Below are 4,056 nucleotides of genomic sequence, written 5' to 3'. Positions count from 1 at the left end.
TTTGTCAACTTCCTCTAGATTCTGAAATAAAGGGAGCAGAGTGGTTTCTTTTGAAGGGGGAGAGGCACAGAGCCTCTTTTGAAGGGGGAGGTCACAGAGCTCATGTGTTTAACGCCTCCATTGGCTCTGGAAGCCCCCTCTTGGCTCACTGCCTCCAAACTACCTCCGGGTGGAACATTCAGGGGACAGCATGTGTCATCGCGATTGTGGAGAGGTGTGAGTGATGTGTTGGTGGTACAGGTCATTCTGCCACACGTGGGTAGTACTGGTAAATCCGCTAGGTTGTGAGACTTTGTGGGGAGGAGAAGTGGGAGAGAGATTAAAATTTCCCTGCGTGGTGATGTGACCTTGTTGTCACTTCTCTGATGTCTTAGACAACGATAACAGGATGATTGTTGCTGAACCTTTGTTTTTCATTTCTGACAACAGTATATAATGGTTTCAGGGGCAGAATTCATCCCCTCACATTATTTGATCATTTAAAAAATCTGTATCAGGAGCACCTGGGTGGCTCAGTGGGTTAAGCCGCTGCCTTCGGCTCAGGTCATGATCTCAGGATCCTGGGATCGAGGCCCGCATCGGGCTCTCTGCTCAGCAGGGAGCCTGCTTCCCCCTCTCTCTGCCTGCCTCTCTGCCTGCTTGTGGTCTCTCTCTTTCAAATAAATAAATAAAATCTTAAAAAAAATAAATTTAAAAAGATAAATATCTCAACGATAAAGGAGAATATGATCTAGTGAGGGGTGACAATAGACAAATGTACCATTTTGTTATTTAATCGTCATTAATTGGGCAAATTGAGATACACTATTTCATTGTTTCTAGGCCACACAGCAGAATACTAATAGATTTATGGTTAAAAAATAGTCTAGACTGCAATCTTTGGAAAATTATAAAGGAAATAATATTCGGTTCTAATTAAAATGAGGGGGCACCTGGCTGGACAGTTGGCAAAGCATGTGACTCTTGATTTTGGGGCGGTGAGTTCAAGCCTCACTTGGGTGTAGAGATTACTTTACAAAATAATAGAATAAAACTTAAAAACAAAAATGACCACTATTACTCTGTAAATCTGTTGATACCTTTGGTAGAGAAAATTTTATCCATCAAAAATATCTTTCAAATATTTTACCTTTTTTTTTTAAAGATTTTATTTATTTATTTGACAGAGATAGATCACAAGTAGGCAGAGAGGCAGGCAGAGAGAGAGGAAGGGAAGCAGGCTCCCTGCTGAGCAGAGAGCCCGATGCGGGACTCGATCCCAGGACCCTGAGATCATGACCTGAGCCGAAGGCAGTGGCTTAACACACTGAGCCACCCAGGCACCCCTATTTTACCTTTTTTATTAATTTTTTTACAGATTTTATTTATTTGAGAGAGAGAGGGAGCAAAAGGGTATGTGAGCAAAGGGAGGGCAGAGGGAGAGGGAGAATGTCAAGCAGACTCTGTCTTGAGCCTGAAGTCTGATGCAGGGCTTGATCCCATGACCCTGAGATCACAACCTGAGCTGAAATCAAGAGTCGGACACTTAACTGACCAAACCACCCAGGTGCCTTTCAATTATTTTGCCTCTTTTAACAGATAGAATGAAAAGAGGAGAGAAAATAGAATTTTCTTGTAGGGCATAGCATGATATAAGGTAACGTTTCCCTAATGGTATGATGATATAAAGGCCTTGGGCCTCCAGCCAAAAAATGCGGTCAGCGAGGGTCAGCCCCAGAGTGATTCAATCAGAGTCTCACTTGAATGAGGAGCCACCTGCATGTTTAACAAGCTCTCTGGGGTATCATAAGTCAAGTCTGAGCAACACTGACAGCGTTCTGGAATGGAAATCAAGACATCTAGGAACTAACCCTCACTCTGCTACCAGCTGGTGTGGCTGAGGTCAGACAGGGTTCTCCATAAACTGCTTATTGACTCTTTTGACATATATGGACTTGCTTATGAAAACAGGGAATGGATAAGTTGGATCCTACTGTTTTTTTTGTTTGTTTGTTTGTTTGTTTATTTATTTATTTATTTATTAATAGAGGACTGGGTGGTTTGCTTGGAGTGTTATAGTCAGTGGCAGAGCTGAGAAGACAAGCCAGGACTTTAGTCTTTGATTGGATTTTTTTTTTTTTTTTTTTGGCCTGGAATTCTTCCAGGTACTTCCAGTTTTGTATTTAAGGCTCTATGGTGTCTAAGCATTCAGTTTTCCTGTGATGGCCATGTCCTTGCTTTAGGGTGGTACCTTCTTTTTGTACCTTGTCTACCTCTTTAAGAAAGTCCAAGGAACGGGGGACACAGTGTCTTTTTGGGCCTCCCATGGGAGATGTGACTTGCCCTTGGTTAGTTGATAATTTCTCACATTTTCACCTGGAAGAGTGCTGTTCCTTCTAGGATCTCCTAATGCTTCCTGTCGAAGCACAGAGGGCAAGGAGTTTATTTCTGGTAATATCACATGGGCCAGCATGGAGCCAACATCTTGTCTGGACCTAGATACTTATTTTCCAGATCATGAGCTTATCCTCTAACTTGAATGTATGAGGAGGTCAGAAACCAGTTTTACAGGAAACAGAAGTAAAAATGTCAGCATGGGACTTTTCCTTTTAAGCCAGTGGAAAAAAATCTTGGTCCAGCTGTGAATTAAATTCAGATAGCAGCCTGGAGAAGGATTACTTTACTTTTCTCTCTCCCTTTCTCTCTCTCTCTTTTAAAGATTTATTTATTTGAGAGAGAGAGAAAGAGAGAGAGCGTGAGCACTGAATGAGTGCTGGGGGAGGGGCAGTGGGAGAGGGAGGGAGAGATTTCTTAAGCAGGCTCCCCACTGAGCGTGGAGCCTGACGCAGGGCTCCATCCCAGAAGCGTGAGATCATGACCTGAGCTGGAATCAAGAGTTGGGACGCCTAACCAACTAAGCCACCCAGGTGCCCCTGCTTCTCTCTTTTCCAGGGGTGGTTTTCTGTAATTTTCATTTTTGGGTAAACATGTATGGAAACATAGGTGAAAACAGAATGAATATAGGACTCAGATTACCGGAGAATAAAATATCCTGAGATTGAAATTAAAATTACAGTGTAGTCCAGCCCAAATCTATTGATTTAATGTGATTTTCGTGCCACACCTGTCAATCGGTTTCCATGAAATGTTCCAGGTGTTCATTTAACTGCAGACAGGTAGGTTTTCTGTTTTCTTCCCATTCTCCTTCTAAAACACGAATATTCTTCTGCTCAGAAACTTCCAGTGGCTTCCTTCTGCCTGAAGATTGTCATCCAAACTCTTCAGCACATCATCGAAAGCCATTGACACCCTAACCCCAATCTACTTTTCAGCCCTCTTCTCTACCCCAACTCAAAATATGCTCCTAGAACTTTCTTGCCGTATTTCAAGCATATAGTACATTTTGATAGTCATAGTCTTACTGGGTCATAGTTCATATGGCCCTCTTGGCCCCAAAGAGCCTTCTCTATCTAGGGAGATTCTAATCCTCTTCTAAGGCCCAGATCAAATGTGGCACTTCTCAGAGAGGAGTAGGGACTAGAACATGCATTCTGGGACCAAAGCTTATTTCCTCACCTGTGAAATGGGTACAATGACAGTACCCACTCATAGGGTTGCTGTAAGAATGAAAGAAGTTACTGTGCATAGCTCCTGGCAGGTGGTTAGCCATAACTGTCCTCTGGACCCCTAGAAAAAAAAGGAAATCACCTCTCTCCTTTTCTTTGCCCCATAATTGTTTTTTTCTTTTTCTCATACTGGTTTGTCTTCTGATTAGCATTCTATTAATTGAGTATGTATCTAGAAAGATACCCTTGCTAGGCTCCTAGCTTCCTGAATGCAGCGTTTCACTTACCTTGGTGTTCCTGGCACTGATCCTTCCACAGCATAGTTGTTTTCCAAATAGCTTCATTGTGGTGTAACTGACATAATGACCCTGCCTGTCCAAAAGTATACAATTTGATACATTTTGACATATGCCTATACCCATGAACACTTCATCAGTGTCAAGATGGTGACTATTCCAGTCACCCCTGCAAGTTTCCTCCTGTCCCTCCCCACCTCCCATCCAGAAGCCCC

Source organism: Neovison vison, chromosome 7, assembly GCF_020171115.1.
Source record: "Neovison vison isolate M4711 chromosome 7, ASM_NN_V1, whole genome shotgun sequence".
In the NCBI taxonomy this organism is placed as follows: domain Eukaryota; kingdom Metazoa; phylum Chordata; class Mammalia; order Carnivora; family Mustelidae; genus Neogale; species Neogale vison.
The sequence above is the reverse complement of the archived record's forward strand: the minus strand, read 5'-3'. Positions refer to the sequence as shown.